Source organism: Mauremys reevesii, linkage group 10 (assembly GCF_016161935.1).
Source record: "Mauremys reevesii isolate NIE-2019 linkage group 10, ASM1616193v1, whole genome shotgun sequence".
NCBI lineage: Eukaryota > Metazoa > Chordata > Testudines > Geoemydidae > Mauremys > Mauremys reevesii.
Genome location: NC_052632.1, coordinates 73,549,010 through 73,569,027, shown reverse-complemented (window position 1 = coordinate 73,569,027; position 20,018 = coordinate 73,549,010). Strand labels below are relative to the sequence as shown.

General features: G+C 44.6%; 1 protein-coding gene across 6 annotated transcripts in view; it reads right to left on the bottom strand.

Annotated features, from left to right (window-relative positions):
• ELFN1 (extracellular leucine rich repeat and fibronectin type III domain containing 1) overlaps positions 1-20,018 on the bottom strand; it is a 171,653-nt gene that overhangs the window by 116,892 nt on the left and 34,743 nt on the right. Inside the window, exon 1 of one of the 6 annotated variants that reach the window (XM_039493126.1) lies at positions 5,408-5,513. The exons of the other annotated variants lie outside the window; for them this stretch is intronic. The gene's annotated coding sequence lies outside the window, so the exon portion shown is untranslated. Of the gene's footprint in view, positions 1-5,407; positions 5,514-20,018 lie in introns of those variants that run through there. 6 annotated transcript variants of the gene reach the window in all.

Sequence of the window (20,018 nt, the reverse complement as noted above, 5' to 3'; positions counted from 1 at the left end):
CTGTGGAGTCTAAAAGGGGAAAAAATATTTGACTGTGATTAGTGGTTCCAGAAATCCCTGTATCTGAGGACACAGGGGAGCAGTTCCAAAGTTTCTGCATCTCTGAAGGCTTCTAGGAGTTACTGATGCCACTAAGCGCTTCCCTAATACAAAATGACTTGGTGTGACAAAAGGTGTGGCTCTTGATGCAAGATGCACACCTGGATGTTAATATTTCCTGATTCTTATTTGGTTCCAGCAATTCATTCAGCACCAAGGACAGCGGCCAACTGGTTATTCTTCATCTGAACCAATAAATCCAGCTCAACATGATACCTCAGTGCTGACATAGCATATTGCTCATGTGCATCTCCTGGTGCTGTAAACCCTCTTGCTTCCTCAAAGATCTTCTGGGCATTTGGGTTCCTCCTTCAAAGCTGTGATCAATCCCCCTGAGTCCTCCCCAACACCCATTTGTGAGGGTCTCTTGCTTCTTATAGGTAGATCCTTGACCAATATGGTCCTTTATGTGCCTTCCTGGGTTTGATGACTTGCGGGGGGTGGTCTTATCTGTATGGCTTCTGTAGATGGTTTTATGAACTTGTATCATGAAATTACTGTGTTGGGGAAAGTCTATATCTATGTGGACCCATTTTTAGTTAACAGGGTTGCGTCATGTCTCTGCCAGGCCAGACAGAATGGTGAGTCATCAGCACTCAATGATGGTCTATTCCAAATTAAACACCTTTGGACAATGGTTTTGCTCTAGCTGGGCGAAAACACTGCCTCCTCTGGTCTGAAGGGAGACGGGGGTTGGAGGTAATGGAACATCATAGGGGGAGGGAGGAGACAAAAGGAGCTGGTGACCCCAGCAGCAGTCTATAAAGGGAGGAACTAACTGCAGGGGGGAGCCATTTTGCACCAGAAAAGAGGCGGGAAGCTGCTGCAGGGATAGGCTTGGCAAGGAGGTGGAGGATTCTGCTTCCCTGATGGAACACAGAGGATCTCCCAAAAGAAGGGTGAGCTAGTGACAGGCTTTGCATTTCGCATGTTTGATTGTTTTCTATGATCTGTGCTCTCCTGTGCTTTATGTGATTAAATACAGAGGAGCATAAAGATGTTAGCCTGGCAGCATGGGCGTGTTTGGACTGCTTCACAACTGCTGCGTGCCCCTAAGGGAGTTACACTGTCAACCACAAACTTCCCTCCTTAGGGGTGGAGTTCTGGGAGAGCGGGGTGTTTAAGACCGGGGTGTGTGAAGGGTCAGCACTGTGCCCAGAGGGGCTAAGTGGCTGGAGGTGGAGTCCGACACTTCGTGGGGGGCGGGACCACAAATACAAGGTCTGTGCCCTGATAGTATATCTAGGGACCCCGAGACTGGGCGAGTGGCTGGACTCTGGTCACACTCCAGGAGCCTGAAACACCCCAGGGTCCCAAGCACAGAGGCTGGGATTCCATTCAGAGCAGTCCTGGCGGGTGGCCAGAAAAGGGAGCTTGCTAGGATCTGAGACCCTGAGAGACATCGTTAAGCCAAGCTAAGCCACCCTGTAGACAATGCTAGGTTGACAGAAGAGGGGACAGATTTATTACAGTGATGGGAACCCCCCCTTCCCTAGCTGTAGTAAGTATCTGCACTACAGCGGCACAGCTGCAGCTGTGTCACTGTGGTGTTGGTAGCACAAACACACCCTGAGGAGCCTCCTGTTTCTAAACCTACTGCAACATCCGCGAGGGAACCTGTGAAAACCTGTTTGGAAGATCTAGCCCTGAGACAGTGAACAGACACCATCTTGGTAGGCTTGGCCTGTTGGAGAGACGCTGCCTCAGAATCAGCAACAGGGAAAACTAAAAGGGAAATGGCCTCTTGTATTTCACTTTAGCAGATTGAAATGGTGCCAGTTATACGCCTGCAATGTGGTCCAATTACTTTGTGCCTAAATAAATCCTGACATAACAAACCCTAACACCGCCAAAGAAGCTATTACTATCCATCATAAAAATAATCCACACTGAAAAGCAGAGATAAACACCTCTCCCCAGCCGAATAACATGGCTCTAGAGGATCAGTTCCAGTCAAGGACCATAATTTCATGTTTACCCAATCGATGAGGGCAGCTCCAAAAGGAAACTCTCTAGTTCCAGGCAACTTGCTTGTTTCAGCTGTTTCTTCTCCCTTTCCTTTATGTAGTTTCCTTAGACAACCATGATTGGGAAAGAGAGAAAGACCGACCCTAAAAACCAGAGATCAAACTGAAAATTCAGTAGGATGCGTTCTCGTCTTGATTTACACCCGTGTGTCATTCCACCCTTAAATGGCATGAGCTAAGGTCAGAATGGCAACCTGGCTCTTTCACCTCAACTCTGCATTCCCTGGGCTGTTGCATGTTAACTTCATTGCAACTTTCCTGGCATTGGTAACGTAAGCTTTTTTGACAGTTGTGTGTAGGTTTTGTAACTGCCAGGGCCGGCTGCAGGCACCAGTGAAGGAAGCAGCTGCCTGGGGTGGCCAATAGAAAGGGGCGGCAGTTCAAGCGCTCTACTTTAGTCTTCGGCAGCAATTTGGCAGCGGGTCCTTCACTCCGTTTCTTCCTCAGCGGCACTTCAGCGGCAGCTCAATTGGTTGTTTTTTTTCTTCACTGCTTGGAGTGGCAAAAAAGCTGGAGCCGGCCCTGGTAACTGCATATATATGTACAAGCATGTGTGTATGTAATACACAGGCACACATGCGTATATGTGTGTATCCATCCATGTGTATAGGTTTCTAGCAGAGCTGATCAACATTTTTTGTTGAAAAGACCAAAAAATGGCTTTTCAGGGAGAAAACAAAACCTGGAATTTTTCTAAACATTTTCAGGTTTTTTTGGTAAAAAAATTCAGTTGGTGGATTTTGAAAAACTAAACATTTCTGCCCCACACTGCAAATCCAAAAAATTTAAGGGGAAATTTAGAAGTGTCTCATTCACTCGCTTGCATAAATAAATTAATACATGCTTTTAAAAATGTCATCTTTTAACCAGCTCTTGTATGCAAGTACATGGCAAATACATATGTAAGTATGTATTTGTGCGTGTGCCCACACATGTGCATTTTGGCTGTTGTGTGTGCAGAAGGACATGTTTCGTGGCCTGGCATGCAGGTGCATGTTGGCAACTGTATGACTGTTTTTCATGTATGCATTTAAATATATCGCATGTTCATATGTTTTATATGCATATCATTACTGTGTACATATATGGTAGTGACTATGCATTATATGTATCGTAGCTGTGTGTGTACACATATGTATGCGGGTGCATTTTGTACATGTACCTAATGTTTTCAGAGGCAGGTGGATGTGGATACACTCAGTCTGTGTGTGCATGCGCACATGGGCCTGGCTCTGTGTGAATGAGTCAGTGCTCGGTGATTGTATGTATGAGTAGGTATTGTGAACACAGGAGCTTGTTTTCACATATGTTTGAGCATATGGCAGCTAGCTGAGGGAGTGAAAGGCAAAGCACATCTCACAGATTTCAGGTGACTTGCTAGCTCTGGGAGGATTGGTGGAGTAGAGGTCTTATGTAGTAACTAGGATTCTCTGACACCTTTCTCCAGTAATCAGGTCATAGTCATTGGCTGCCTCTGCTCAGAAGAATGTTTCCACTTAGTGCTCCAGAGGTATTAGCCAAGGATGAGCTCCAGTGATTAGTCAGTTTATAAACTTTGTATACATCATCTCCTACTCTGAGACGCAGGGTTGTAAAGAAAGAGCTTCTTAACCTTCTGTGGGCTCTGTCCAGTCAGGCAGGATCCTGCGTCCACCCACTTTCATCTGAAGAGACGGTGAACCAAAGGCCTCCTTCTTCATATCCCCCTGTAGGCTGAGACATGATAGCGCTGATGAAGCATGGAGCTAACAGCGATGACCCCGCTGACCCTGCTGCTGGGCCTACAAATAAATAATGGAAGGGCTAAGGAGCTATTTCATTTCATTACTGTGCTCTGATTAAGCTTCCTTTCCCTATGTGCGTAGGGGCCTATGTGTGTGATTCTCCACAGATTTGGCAACGCTAACAAATGTGAGTGTCTGCCAATGATTAAAGGAAACTTTCCCTTTTAAATTGCTTTGATTGAGGTTGATGGCTTTGTGAAGTCGGACACTCAGCTCTAATGATCTGCGAAAGTCTCCCCGCTGTGGCCGCCGCTTCCTGGCTGCAGTGAGAAAAATTCCACAGAGAGACCCTGATCAGAGAGAGAAGCACGTCATTTGCAATGAGACCTCACATGCTCAGGAGTTTGTCTGTCTGAAAGACGAAGCCCTTGGTCTGTAATAGGAATGGGGGAAAAGATCATTTTCTGCTGGCTTTTGTCTCTCTGCCGGGGGGATGAAAGGAATCAAGCTTGCTTCTTCAGCTGGTTGGCTTGGTTACTGGGAGGATCAAAGGGACTAAGTGATGGCAGACAGTCTGCAACAGTTGCGGACTTCATACATGGCATCTGTCTATCCTCCAGGCACATCCCTCCTGATGCTTGCGACATGTCCTCTCCTAGCACTCTTTTCAGATGCAGGGATTATTTGTTACTGCAATACCATAGGTGTGCATGGCCGTTTGCAATGCAGACATGATACGTAAATATCGTTCTATTGCAGTAGCTCCCATAAGCTACATTCAGGATTGAACTAGGCACTGTGCACACTTATGTGAAGACATAGTCCTTGCCCAGAGGAGTTTACAGCTGGAGCAGAGATGAAAATACTAGCATAGCAGTGGGAGCAGAGTTGGGTCAGACAGGTAAAGGACTGATTTGGAGACCATTCATTCACATGGAGAAAGAGACAAGACACGTATTGAAACAAACAAAATCATTACAACACATGTATGCATGGGAGTTGTTCCCCATCAAATATCTGCAGAGCCACGATGCTGTCCTCCTCTCAAATCTCTCCTCAGTTCTGCCATGATACCTCCAAACAACCCACTGATGGTAGGTGGCTGGTTTGCTGTAACCACTGCTTATCATGCTGATCACAACTGTCTTATCAGTGCCTTGTGCCCCCTCATCTCTTGTTGTAGCTAGTCTGATATTGTAAGCTTTTCGGGGCTGTATCAGAAAGCTGTACTCACCCCTGGACAGAGCTGCCTCCTGGTGGCTCTGGGGAGTGGGGATCAGCCCTCTCCCAGCTGATGCCCCTTCTGGCAGTGGCACTCCATCTTTTCCTCTCTCTATGCCCCGCCCCCCATTCCAGGAACTGCAGCCTCCTCTTCGTGACTTGCCCTCTGGCCGGGTCACTATGCGGTTTCCCCCTCCGGGGGTATCAAAGTCCTTCCACACGAATAGTCTCAGGCAGTCTTCTCTGGCACTGCCCTAATGGGACCACTTCCCCAGTGGCTGGTAGGGGAACCCACGCCCGCCCATTACTCCGAGTTCTAGTCCAGGCACCTTATACCTGGCAACTGAGGGCTGTTTTCCCTCAGACCCTGTTGCTGCTTTCTGGACTCCTTCTGGTTCCTCCCACTCTCTGGCTGTACCAGCTCAGACTCCATCCTGTAACTACAGATCATAAACTCTGTAGCCTCATATACATCTCCCAGGGAGTAACTGCAGACTACCTCCCTGCAGCCCCCTTCTGTTGCCAGCTTCCTGGCTTTATAAACCTGCCCCAGCTCCTCCCACAGCTGTACTTCATCAGCCAATTAGACCATAGCACTTCCTGGCTGTCCTCTAGGTGTAGCCTATAGGTTAAGTGGACTAATTTACCCCTTCAGGCCTTGTTTGGGGTGGACACCCCGTCACTGGGGAAAGGATCACCACTTTGTTATCTGATTGTACAACGGCTAGCACAATGGGGCTGGGGCCTCTAAGTGCTACGGTAAAGCAAAGAGATAATAGTAGGATCTGGATGCCTCGTCTCTCAGAATAGACACTGTACACCTTCCAAGTCACATGATGTTATTGATATACACTTCTTCATCACTGTTGCTGATAGTCTGTTCTTACTGGCAGGGCTACAGAAACACCCACCTTCTGGTATGAATGGGACTCAGATGGAAGCAGCTACATTTATCGACTCCCTTATTCACCACCTTCTCCCTGTCATTGCATTTCCAACAATGCCTGAATTCAAAGCAAATGTGAAACATACACCGACAGTTCAACCCCTCCCCTCAGGCCAATGACCTTTTCTGGGCTCCTGTTTCTGAGGTCTGAGATTTGCCTTAGCAGGGAAGAGTGAAAGATCCATTGCACAAAGCCAGACTGGCTTCTGCTGGCATCACGGTTTTTCCTCTCCAGAGGGGTCTAAAATGGGATGACCAAGCAGCATTGGCACAAAACTCTGGACAGTGGGCCTGAGGAATCCTATGGAGAATGACCCTCAATATGACATTGTTGGCTCTTAATTCTTAAGCCTGCTTTGGAAGGATTTCAGCAGATCCTATTTAATCACTGCAGTCCCTTCATCTCCTCTGTCTCTGTGGTGTGCAGTGTTATGAATTTTCCTCAGCCCTCTCATCAGCTAGTGTACGGCACCCACCCAAGTATCTCCTCCTAAGAACTGGAATGCTCTCACAGGTTCTTTTCTTCTACAGTATCCAATAAGCAACAGAACGTGGGTGCTTGCTCCCTCTATTTCAAACCAGCAGCCGTACAGACACAGCGAGAGACACATGAATCCACAGAAAGCGCTAGCCCCGCTGTTTAACTACAGCAGTGGGCTGAAGGGATGCACTTTCAGTTCTCAGTGCTTTTAACTCACAATGCCTGGAGTGCTTGTTTACTAACGAGTAGCTCAAATATCATTTGCTTAATTTTCACCCTATGTACACAAGGGGACTCTATTTCTTCCTAACAAAGGGCACAGCTTCCTGCAGGTGTTCTACAAACTCCCAGCCATTGGGTTTCGCTGTGCATAGCATTAAATATTTAAGCGCTTGTCAAAATGTTATAACAATTTTTTTAGTTTTGTTCCATTAGCTGTGTTTCCAAAAGCCACCATTGGAACTAACGAACATTTATTTCTGTTGAATCCAGCTTAGAAGTTATGATCTGAGAAGCTGTGAGACAGGACAGTAAGTTCTGCTGCGGTGTCTATTTTTCCCCGTTACTGCTTCGGTGAGATGCTGCTGGCTTTGAAATATTGTTTTTATTCCTAACTTAGAAAAAATAAAATAAAAGGATTGATTCTGCTGTCTGCTTGATTCTCTATTGCCTGCTAAAGAAGTTACTCAGGGAAGCCAAATAACTGATTTTTATGTAAGTTTGGGGTTTGTCATTTTAGATGTCTCACTTAATTTGTGTTAGTCAGTTGCTAGATTCATTCTTTCTCTCCTGATTTGTCCTGAAGTGTGAAATGAGGTATTGTCCTAAAGTCATTTTCATGTCAGCTGGGAATGTGTATATGGCATTACATTATTTTTAATACTATAATATAAGACAAACACTAAAGAAAGCAAGGAATGAATATATGTGTTCACATTAGGAGATGGGACTATGTGAATAAGTGGTTAGATCAGGGGAATGGAGATTGTAACTCCTAGATTCTTATGTTTATTATTAATACTACAGCACTCCCAAGCCATATCAGGAGCCCGCTGCGCTAGGTGCTGTACAAATACATAGAAAGAGACAGTCCCTGCCCTAAAGAATTTACAATCTAAATAGGCAACTTAAACAAGGAAGGATGAGAAACAGAGGAGGTAAGTGACTTCCCCTAGGTCACACAGCAGGTCAGGGGCAGAGCAGAACCCAGATGTCCTGAGTGCCAGTCCAGTGCCCTACCCCGGGACCATGCTGCCTCTCTACAGCAGGCTGACGTGTCACTATGGGTACGTCACCACTGCAGTAAAACACCCGTGCCTGGCCCATGTCAGCTGACTTGGGCTCACAGGGTCAGGCTGCAGGGCTATGAAATTGGAGTGTAGCTATTCAGGCTCCATCCCAAGCCCCAACATCCACACCGCTGTTTGATAGCTCCGCAGCCCAATCCCCATGACCCTCAGTCAGCTGACATGGGCCAGCAGCGGGTGTTTTATGGCAGTATAGACATACCATCCTGAGATCACTACAGGTAAGAACCAAGGGGAGCTTTTCAACGGCACCAATAGCAATAGGGGGCTTAACTCCCATTCACTGCCACTCTTCCAGTTCATTCTCTGCTATGCTTATCTTAAATCTATGTGACATGCCTGGATAATGCAGTGACTGGAGACCTGAAAATACCAAAGACAGATAAACCTCAGGAAAGTCACTTTCCCATCCCGTGCCTCAATTTACCTCCTCTGTAAAGCAGAGACCATGCTGCTTATCTAGAGCCTTGGAAGGATTAGATTTGTATTGTCAAATGTCCATAAATGCTGATTTCACCACACACGCACAAAAATGTCCATCAATAATCATCGAAATTTGAAGATATGCAAAGAAAGAAACATGCTGCTTGAGAACTTACTACCGTGTGATTTAAGGATATTTACTTGGCGTAGTTTGACATGTGATGTTGACAATTTGTGTTTCAACAGGTATAAGGCTTTAACTTTTTGAATCTGTAATTAAAGGATTATTGCAGGACACTCACTATTGTCTGACCACCCTCATCATTTCCTGCAATGGTGACAATTTAAATGGATAAAAATAAAAACTGCTTAAACCCCAGGATTTTGCACAACTGTGAAAACTAATAAAAACATTAAAATGCTTAAAAATGAACTGATATTAAAAAACAAAAAATAAAATTCTGCCAAGCCTGCTTATCCACAGTGCAGGGGTATTAGGAGGTGTAATTATATTGTTTTTAAAAAGTGCTCGGAGATGCTCAGACAAAAGGGTCTATGAGCTTGATCCTTCAGTCCTGATCCACTGGAATCCAAGAGACCTTGTCATCTGTATTCATGAAAAACTCCCAGTAGCTCTCAGGTAACAAGAGATCTAGACGGATTCCGCCACCTGATGGAATTAACAGGTGGTTTGAATGGAATACAAGGTCTTTTTCCTGGGCCTCACGTAGAGCCATTTATTGGTCTAATTTAGGGGAAAGAGGAACATTAAAAGAGCAATTTATTTTCCCAGGAACTTTCAGAGTTCTCAGTTCTCTCCCTTTCTCACTCCTTATTTCAATATATCTGCGTGAGAATAAAAAAGTGTTTCATCCTCCCAGCCCCCTTGTCTTTGTTTTTGATCCTCCGGCAAAGTTGTAATCCCCTGTTTGTGACATCACAGTCAGTTGCTATGGGAATGTCACAAACTCAGCATTATGACTTCACAGCTGGATTATCTAGGAGAAGATGGAGGGCAAGGGAGACAGCACTTGTTTAAACAAAATGTCTTGGGTAATTAGCAAAACTGGCAAGGAAAATTGTGATAAAAACACAAGATAGGAGCATAAATCCATTGTATAAGTATGATCCATTTGAAAGTGATCCCGAGTGAGAAAGAGCTCTTTAATGGCTCTTGCATTCTTAAGTAAACTGGAAAAGTCAGGGAATACAAGTATGAAATTATAGTGATTTGTTTTATTGAGCTTTTCACTGGATAATTAAGGCGAGGATTATAAATTGGAACATTAAAGGGCATTGGAACGCTCAGCACTGGTCTCCATTTTAGTGATTCCACTTTTGGATCGGCAACTGATTGCACCTAATTTGTGTATGCAAACAAGAGGTTTCCATGTGCATGTCTGATGCACACCTACGCTTGTGGATTCTAGCTGGTGCACACATGAAGCAAAGTGCGCCGGGGCTGAAAATGTGCCCCTGTGTGTACACAGACAGCAAGCATGGTAACCAGTGGAAGGTGAAATCTGGTGGCGGTGGCGATTAAGGGTGGCCAGAACCTGACATCACAACATCTGATGGCATACAAACTGTCTCGCTGCTTTTTGTCACTGGCATTTCATCATGCCACATTTAATTAAAGAGGCTGTGTGTGCCCTGCTGCTGCTCATGAGTGGTTTGGATGGAGAAAACTAAAACCAGCTCTGGCTGTCTAAGGGCACATCTATGCTGAAATAAACCACCCTGCAACAGAGAGTCTCAGGCCCTAGGTCCACTGACCTGGGCTCACGGGTCTTGCGCTATAGGGCTGAAAACAGCAGTGTAGATGTTCAGGCTCAGGCTGGAGCCAAGGCTCTGGGACCTGCCCACCTCACCAGGTTTCACAGTCCGGACTCCAGCCCAAGCAGGAATGTCCACATGGCTATTTTTACCCTCTAGTGTGAGCCCGAGTCAGTTGACTTGGGCTCTAAGACTTGCTGCTGCAGTGTGGACGTACCCTTAAAGTATAAGGGGGAAAAGTGCTGTGAGGAGAACATGTCATGGATGAAATACCTGGTGATGGACCATCACTGTCCTGTGGCTACTATAGAGGGGAACAGTGGGAGAGATCTGAAGAGTAGATCAAACCCAGAGGCGGTAGACATGCCCCCTCTCTAGTGGGGAACAATGAAAGTATTGCTCATTATTCCAGCTCTAATTCCCCCTTCTCATGCTCTCAGAAATTATGCACATACATATCCATAAACAGTAAAGAAACATCCACGTAGACAGTCACCCCCCTGCACATTGAAGACATTAATAAATAATGTATTTCAGAACTGTATTACCAGTCAGGAGCTTTAACTACTTTATGTAGTTGCTGGGTGGAAAGCCCCATCCCCAAAGAAAAAAAACATCTCCTCTGTACACAGCCAACATGCTTCCAAATCACACTAAAACGAAACATGGTAGGATGAGCCACACATGTAAACTGAGATGTAACTGGAAGGCGACAGGCCAGGGTAAGGAGTAAACAAAAAGAGGCCTGCACCTGGGGTCCTTGATTTCAAAAGGGAAGACTTAAAAAAATTATGGGACTTACTTAGGGAAGTGGACTGGTCTGAAGAACTCAAGGATCTGAATGCGGAGGAGGCTTAGAATGACTATAAGTCAAAGTTGCAGAAGCTAGCTGAAGCCATCATCCCAAGCAAGGGAAAAATGTGTGGGGAAGGGTTGCAGACCAAGCTGGATGAGCAAGCATCTCAAACTGGTGATTAAGAGAAAGCAGAAAGCCTACAAGGAATGGAAGAGGGGAGGGATCAGTAAGGAGAGCTACCTCTTGGAGATCAGAAAGTGGAGGGATAAAGTAAGAACTTCCAAAAGCCAAGCAGAGTCCGCCAGGGGCTTACCCTGAACAAGCTGCGAACCAAGTTTGGGAACCCCTGCTCTATAGTCATATAAATCAAAAGAAAACAAGGAAAGAAGAAGCATTCAGGATGAGATGGAGATTAAAGTTAATTTATGCATGGCCCATCACCTAAACAAATACCTCAGGAGAGGTATTTCCAGCACCATTATACAAGGCACTGGTGAGACTTCATCTGGAATACTGTGTGCAGTTCTGGTCTCCCAGGTTTAAGAAAGATGAATTCAAACTGGAAGAGGTGCAGGGAAGGGGTACGAGGAGGATCTGAGGAATGGAAAACCTACTTTATGAGAGGAGACTCAAAGAGCCTGGCTTGTTTAGCCTAACCAAAAGAAGGCTGAGGGGAGATATAATTGCCTTCTGTAAATACATTAGAGGGATAAATACCAGGGAAAGAGAGGAGTTATTTAAGCTAAGTGCTAATGTTGACACAAGAACAAATGGCTATAAACTATTTAGGCTTGAAATTGGACGAAGGTTTCTAACCATCAGAGGAGTGAAGTTCTGGAACTGCCTTTCAAGGGGAGCAGTGGGGGAAAAAAAACCCTAACTGGCGTAAAGGCTGCGCTTGATAAATGTATGGAGGGGAGGGGATGATGGGACTGCCTATGATTTGTGGCCCATTAGCAGCTGCCAGTAGCAAAAATCCCCAACAGCCAGAGATGGGACATTAGATGAGGAGGGCTCTGAGTTACCACAGAGAATTCTTTTCTAGGTTTCTGGTTGGTGGGTCCTGCCCACCTGCTCAGGGTCCAACTAGTCACCATATTTGGGATTGGGAAGGAATTTCCCCCTGGGTCAGATTGGCAGACCCTGGAGGTTTATTGCCTTCCTCTGCAGCCTGGGGCAGGGGTCAATTGCAGGTTTAAAGTAGAGTAAATGGCGGATTCTCTGTCTTTAAATCATGATTTGAGGTCTTTAGTAATATAGGCCAGGGTGAGGGGTCTGTTACAGGAGTGGCCTGCAATGTGCAGGAGGTCAGACTAGAAGATCGCAATGGTCCCTCCTGGCTTTAAACTGTATGAGTGTCATGGCAAAGCTTAGCCCCCTTTCAGCTTAACCCATTTCCTTTCATGTTCTGCCAACTGCCCCACTCACTAAAACAAAGAGCCTGTTTCGCTGCTCACCATCATGAATTCTTCATGCACCTGTGTGTATCTATGGGGCTGTGTTTGAGTTGATCTCAAGCAGCAAAATCCACAGCTGGATTTCAAACCCCCAACGTTTCCCCAAATTAATCTATACATTTGGTTCAGAGCCATCTATTATACGTTACGCACACTCACAGCCTCCTCCACCAATTTTCAAACAAGGATATCTTAATAGGATGTTCAAATCCCACATTTGGATGCTGAAATTCAGCACTCGGGGAAGAACACTTTACTTATCTGGGTGTTGATTTGGGTTTCTCTAGGTGGGATTTACATGTCCTACTAAGCAGCCCAGGTTGGAAAATTGGGCCGACTGGTGGAATCCACTTAGAGTAGATGCAGATATAGGGAACTCTGTTTATAGAAAGTCCAGGAATGTTTCAATGCATTTCAGTGACCAGATCACAATTCCAGTCAGCGATAGTGATCTCCAGTTTAGAGTGCTACTGCTCAGTGAAAATTACTTTCAGAGATGGAGTTCCACTGTATGAGTGTTCCCACAGACAGACTGACAGGGAAGCCTAAAGGAAACAAACTAAAGCATTACATATTACCTACAAACCATTTGTCCGAGAGAGAAAAAAACAAACACACACACAAAACCAGGTAAAAGTTTGTCTAACAGAAACCTGATACTCTTTGACATTTCAATTAGCAGTTCTGACCATCTTCAGGGAATAAAGCAGCTTGAAGCTGTTAGTTCAGTCTGGGGCCCACCTAGCTAATTAGGGAAGGGAAAGTAAAGAGTTTGCGAGACAGAGTCCTGGTCAGTACAGAAATATGTTTCTTTGTTTGTTTTAAGCAAACCGGTGTGACTGTATTATAAGGCTGAGGAGACACCATCCCCAGCTTGTGATATTGGCTGAGGTGCCAGTTTGCCTTATGTTACCTATCTCCGAGAGATGAGGCAGATCATAGGCATCATCCAAATATCATTGTGGGGGTTTCTTGCAGGAGTTAGTGGCCAAAAACAGTCAAAGCTAGAACCTTAAAGCTGGACACCTAAATCCATATTTGGGTACCTACAGGAACGCGACGTGGTTGTGAAAGGTAGCTGCAGCTCCCAGTTCAAGCTGAATGCTCAGCTCTTCTGAAGAAATAGGATGCTTTTATTTAGGTGCCTCCATGTGAATCTAAGCTGTGATTTTAAAGGGCCTGGCGAGTCCGTGTGAGTTTTAAGGCATCTAACTCATTTAGGTCCCTTTTGAAAATGCCAGCTTTAGGCACCTGTGTTTGAAAATGTAGTTCAGTGAGAGCGGCATGCATAGCTCTGTCCATTTAACCTTTACCAGAAACTGTAAGTGGTTTCTAGGTCAGAGGGGCAGCAATTTTAGGTGGGATGTTCCATTTGGCCTCAGGAAGGTGGTAATGGCAGGGAATGTGCATTGATAATGATGCTGCAGGGAGTAAAGGTAAAGCAGTCTCAGGCATTGGTCTAGAGTGGAATTTTCAGAATGGTCAGCCTTGGTCTACCTCAGGTCCTCCTAGATAAGCACAATGGTCCCTCCTGGTCTTACAATCTATGAAATTCTGCCTCTACTGTCATCAATGGGAGTTTTACCATAAATTCAACTAGGGCAGATTAGGCCAATATCGAACGCTTGTGAAAATGTTGCCGTTAGTTTATATTGTTGTTCAGAAATGACAGATACATAAGAATGGCCATATTGGGTCAGACCAATGGTCCATCTAGCCCAGTATCCTGTCTTCCAACAATGGCCAATGCCAGGTGCTTCAGAGGGAATGAACTGAACAGGCAATCAAATGACTCATCCCCTGTCATCCACTCCCAGCTTCTGGCAAACAGAGAATAGGGACACTCAAAGCATGGTGTTGCATCCCTGCCAATCCTGGCGAACAGCCATTGATGGACCTATCCTCCATAAACGTATCTAGTTCTTTTTTGAACCCTGTTTAGTTTTTTCCAGGAGATGTTGTGAAGGCCAAGAGTTCCACAGGTTGACTGTGCATTGTGTGAAGAAATACTTCCATTTGTTCGCTTTAACCCTGCTGCCTGTTAATATCATTGGCTGACCCCTAGTTCTTGTGTTCTGTGAAGGAATAAATATCGCTTCCCTTATTCATTTTCTCTACTCCAGTCAAGATTTTATAGACCTCTATCATATCCCCCTTTAGTTCTCTCTTTTCCAAGCTGCAAAGACCTAGTCTTTTTAATCTCTCCTCATACAGAAGCTGCTCCATAGCCCTAATCATTTTAGTTGCCCTTCTCTGTACCTTTTCCAATGCCAATATATATATTTTTGAGATGTGGTGTCCAGATCTGCATGCAGTATTCAAGATGTGGGCATACCATGGATTTATATAGAGGCATTATGATGTCTATCCCTTGTTGTCTATCCCTTTCCTACCATTCTGTTTGCTTTTTTGACTGTCGCTGCACATTGAGCAGATGTTTTCAGAGAACTATCCACAATCACTCCAAGATCTCTTTCTTGAGTGGCAACAGCTAATTTAGACCCCATCATTTTGTATGTATAGTTGGGATTATGTTTTCCAATATGCATTACTTTGCATTTATCAATATACAGAAGAAAGATCAGCTCTGTTCTCATTGGAGCAGTACTGGTCAACGTGCGTCCCAGGTAGTTTCAATGGCCCATTGTCTTCCCCATGAAGAGTGACCACGTTTGCTTACATGTTGTATGAGCCAGTTTTAGAGATTCTCTTCAGCGTTCGTTCATGCTGCTATGAACAGCCTCTTTTTGTTGTTGTTGCAACTAACAGGCTTTGTTCCTCGGAGAGGAGGAACGTAGGGTTGGACAACACATAACAGTTTGTACCTGAAGCCGCATCCTTCCTTTCACACCCAGTGGTTGTGAGTATGCGGCAGTCTCTCAGTAACTTTCCAACATCCTGTAGCTGCGGACAGATTTATGTACTGATCATGGTTGGAGGAGCTGATCGAAACAGTGGCGAGAAATAGGATTTTTAATATTGACCTTTGGATGTTTTTTATCCTGATTTTGCTTTCTTTCTTTTTTAATTTTCCTCTACATTTGTATAAATCTGGCTCTTTTCCCTTCTGGTAATATTTTCTTTATTAGAGGCAACTAGTCTAATCCCATACAAATGTCAGCAGGATTCCTGAATCTTGCCACACCCAGGCTGCACTGGCAGTTTGCTGGGAGTCAGAGGGCCGTACCCAATTTCCAAACAAATTTGCATGCTATTAAAAAAAAACTGCAATGGACCCATTTTTTCTTCCCTCCGAAAATGAAGTCACAGGACACGTTAACACCTCAGTACTAGGATGATTGGAGCTGTAGAAGCATCCAAGATAGGCAGGCAGACTGACCTATTCCTCACGTCACATTTTAGAACTCAGTGGGATGTGCTCATTTATCAGGCCCTGCTTTGACCACCTCAAAGGGCGAGAAGATGCCTTTTTCCCTTTAGCATCGTGAACTCTTTCCCCGGTGAAAACGAAGCCGCGAAAGTCTGCAGTGTTGCATTGTTACCGTGAATTGTCGACTGATGATTTTGTGTCTCACGTATACACTGAGAAAGAGGAGCTAATATAATGCAATTTTCCATGTTTAGTGCATTATTACAGTGGCTGCCTCTGCTGATTAGTTCCTATTTTTCTTGCCATCTCTTCCTGCACAGCCCTTTTATTCTGGCCTGTTTATCTGCATAGCAAGCCACCTAACCATACGGCTGGCGTAGCCGCAAGCAGGCTCAGAACTATAATTTCTCTTCCCTTCAGAACTAAATCTTGCAAACCTCAGTCTCGCTGGTATCACTATTATTTGACTGTATCTGATTTAACAGGAACCAGCCATTATTTTCGTCAGACTTTCTGCCTCAAAAGATAGAGAAAACTAATCTGACTGGAGGATAATGATGGCCCTTGCACTAATGATCCTCGTCATATTTTCTTGTAATGAAGCCAGCGTTAAAACAGGGACTTTCTGTTTACCTGATTCTCTACAGAATTGCAAAACCCTGACCCTTTGGCACATGAGGCTCCCTGCCAGTAAACAATATTGTACTGATCTCCTTAGGGATTCATTTCACTGCCAAATAGCTCAGCACGCTTCCTCATTGTCTTAACTTATTACCCAAACAGCGAATAAACAGCCGGAGCAGAGTCAGTGGCTTTCCAGTAACATGACTTTAACTGATTCTTGCATTCAATGTACCCCTATAAATCAGGAAAGTACTCTCATTCATAATTATTATTGACTGAAAGGCTTGCAGGAAAGAAATTACCTATCTCATATATATGTTTCTAATTATCCTAAAATATGAGAATGCAACAAATATTTCTTACTGTGCAGTTCTCTTAATATGGTGACAAGGTATTTTCCCCATGTCTAACATCTATGATTTCCATTTTAACTCCCATTTTCCTGCCTCTGAGTGAGCTATTTCACCAGCTAGAAATCATTCACAAAAGCACCACGCAAAATACGATAAACTCATGGCAAGCAGACCATCAAGCAGCAATTTATTTGTAGGGGTTATGGGGAGCTGAGCCTAGGAAATCCCCTCCCCTCTAAGCTATGTCTTCTCAGGTTCTAAATATCCAACAGTTTCCCAGGCAGGGAATGTATTTTTCCTTCCTCTTCTCCCTATTTTCCTGTGGTTTGCATTATCATTATTTGTTTAACACATTATGACGTGCTATTTGCCTTGATCTGTGGCTTGGAGACCTTTGAGTGCCTTCATCCACCCATTTAGGAATTTCATAAATGAAACTACAAGGCCAAACTCTGCTCTCAATTACACCAGTGTAAATTCAGAGTAATTGTACTGAAGTCCATGGAGCTGCTCCAAATGAATACCACTGCAGCTGGGAACAGAATCTGGTTCACTCTTTTCAAGATCTGAAAGATATATTCAGACACTCCAATATCCCCTTTTTTATGGATTTTTTTTGTCCATTACAAAACATAACCCCACATTTCAAAACTCATGCATCATTGCCCTGGTGATAGGCACTTACACAGAAGAGACTCGTAGAAATCTAAACAAAATGCTATCGAGGATATGGAGAGTCTGCTACTCTGGGATTAATAGAGACAATAGTCATAGCTTTGATCAATAGGGTTTGGCAGTATTTGTAGAGCCTCTGAGTTCACCGCCCTCTGATATCTGTGCACAGTTCCCATTCAGCCCAGCATGAGTTGCATGCAAGTACCCATGGTCAGAATTTAGACTGCATACACCAAGTAGATGAAGTGGGAGAGATTTGGTACTTTTTGTACTAATGAACAAACCATAACATGGTCCCCACTCAAAGCCAAGATATTTAGAGTTATGGATGGAGTGACCCTTTATTTATGGGGTCTCAGAGGAGAGGGCCAGGTTGAGGTTAAGCCACTCAGGGAAGGGACTGTCTACTACTCTGTGTTTTGTACAGTGTCTATAATGGGGCCCCATTCTTGGTTGGTCTTAAGGCACTATTGTAATATGATTAATACATAAAATAATAATCTGTCCCTAATGCCACTCATTAGGCCTCGGTCTTGCAGTGTTTTTAAAAATAGGTCTGACACAAAATCCTAGATATGAGCACCTCAGAACTTTGGATGTGCTCAATTCTGAAACCAAACTCTGCAGTTCATGGCCATGGCCCATTCTTAGAGAAGATCCCCTGTTCCAACTTCTAAATATATGAATAGCAGTAGATAGGCAGGGCAGGGAGGTAATAAAAATGCTTCTCTGTCTTCAGCCTCATTGAAGAAAGGGACCAGCTCTGTATGTGTGTCCCATTTTAATTATTTATCACGTGTATTGGTCAGCAGCTATCTTACTGGGCTTATGCAATGGCCTACATTTCCAACAGTGATTAGTGGTTTTGGATGTCCAACCTGAGACATCTAAAAGAAGCCTGATTTTCAGAAACTGCTCAGCCCCAGCCCCTTGCAAATCAACCCTTTTAGAGTGTTTCAAGATGGACACCCTAACAATTGAGGCTCCCAAAATCACTAGCCACTTTTGAAAATTTAGGCCATTGGTATCATCAGTGCAATATGACCGAGTGTCAGCAAAAGCACATTTAATTTAGTACAGAGCATGTCCATTCACTTGAATGGGATTTTGCAAGATTAAAACAACAACACTTATTAGGAGTAGTAGAAAGAGAAGGTGGGCGAGGTAATATCTTGCCTTTCTCACCAACAGAAGTTGATCCAATAAAAGATATTACCTCCCCCACCTTGTCTCTCTAATATCCTGGGGCCAACATGGCTACAACAACATTGCATTAGAAGTATTCCAGTAGCACCAGTTGAGATTGGGGGTCTATTGTGCTAGGCACTGGCCAATACCCAAAGTGAGAGAGGGTTCCTGCCCTGAACATTTTATAATCTAGGTAGACTCGAGAGAGACACAAAGGAAGAGCTCGTATCCCCATTTTACAGATGAGAATCTGTGACTAGTTCAAGCTCAGCCAGGGAGTCAGTGTCAGGAGCCAGGAACTGACCTCAGAACTCACCAGTCCCCATTCACTAGGCTATTCATCCCATCCTATCCCAAACACCATAGACTCATAGACTTTAAGGTCAGAAGGGACCATTATGATCGTCTAGTCTGACCTCCTGCACAACGCGGGCCATAGAATCTCACCAACCCACTCCTGTATCAAACCTGTGTCTGAGCCATTGAAGTCCTCAAATCATGGTTTAAAGTGCACCTCTTCAAGGTGCAGAGAATCCTCCAGCAAGTGACCCATGCCCCACACTGCAGAAAAAGGCGAAAACCCCCCAGGACCTCTGCCAGTCTGCCCTGGAGGAAAATTCCTTCCCGACCCCAAATATGGTGATCAGCTAAACCCTGAGCATGTGGGCAAGACTCACCAGCCAGACACCCAGGAAAGAATTCTCTGTAGTAACTCAGATCTCATCCCATCTAACATCCTATCACAGGCCATTGGGCATATTTACTGCTAATAGTCAAAGATCAATTAATTGCCAAAATTAGGTTATCCCATCATACCATCCCCTCCATAAACTTATCAAGCTTAGTCTTGAAGCCAGATATGTCTTTTGCCTCCACTGCTCCCCTTGGAAGGCTGTTCCAGAACTTCAATCCTCAAGCACTTCTATTAACGACGCAAAATAGACCAAAGCCCATAAATACAGAGTAAAACCGACACCGTCTAATGATGCAGCATCATTGCAAAGCAGGAAGCACTGCGTTTGCTTGCACACACATTTTCTTCCCAAACACCCCAAGACCTGCCCTGACATCTGAGTGCCAATTCTTTTGGCCCACTGCTCAGCGAGAGAAATCTGAACCAGGGTGAAATATGCCCATTTGTGCTGCTCTCTCTGAACCCAGCAGAACTGTAAGTGTTTAGAACAATGGTCGGCGAGGAAATGATATGCTAAGTTTCAGCTCAATGAGATTTGAAATGGCTAAACTCTTAAGCCCTGACAGTTAAGTTTAGTAAAAGAGAAAAAAGGAATAGAACCCATTGGCAGCTGCTCTTCAAATGTCAGTATCTCTGCATTCTTAGAACACGTTGGTTTTCATTATATCCGGGGAAAAACTCAGACTGAGAGTCACCATTGACTAAACACATCCACACACCCCCTCTCGGTAAAAAACACTGCAGAGCTAACCTTTGGGGCATGCCTCATCCAGCCCCTTCCCCTCCGCCTCATGCATAGGTAACATGGAGTGGCAGGAATTCACTGTACGACGCCAGTCCTAATGCTGATATCATGGTGGTCAGACCTGGGCATGCACAGGGTCATGGTGGCACAT